This window comes from Mesitornis unicolor, unplaced genomic scaffold, assembly GCF_000695765.1.
Source record: "Mesitornis unicolor isolate BGI_N332 unplaced genomic scaffold, ASM69576v1 scaffold20637, whole genome shotgun sequence".
Lineage (NCBI taxonomy): Eukaryota > Metazoa > Chordata > Aves > Mesitornithiformes > Mesitornithidae > Mesitornis > Mesitornis unicolor.
The window spans coordinates 1,937-2,251 of NW_010198643.1; positions in this window are offsets into that span (position 1 = coordinate 1,937).

The window sequence follows — 315 nt, forward strand, 5'->3', positions numbered from 1 at the left end:
AACCCTTAAGTATAACCAAAAACTGCTCCAACACCCCCCAAAACCTCCAAATACCCTCTCCAAAACACCTCCAACACCCCCAAAAGCCCTCAAATACCCCCCAAACCCCTCCATGGTGTCCCCAAATTCCTCAAATACCCCCTAAAAACTCTTAAATACCCCTCAAACTGCTCCAACACCTCCCAAAAACACCTCCAGCAGCCCTAAAAACCCTCAAAGACCCCCAAAACCCCTCCAACACTCCCAAAAACCCCCCAAAATTACCACAAAACCCCTCCAGCACCCCCCAAAATTACCAAAAACTGCTCCAACACC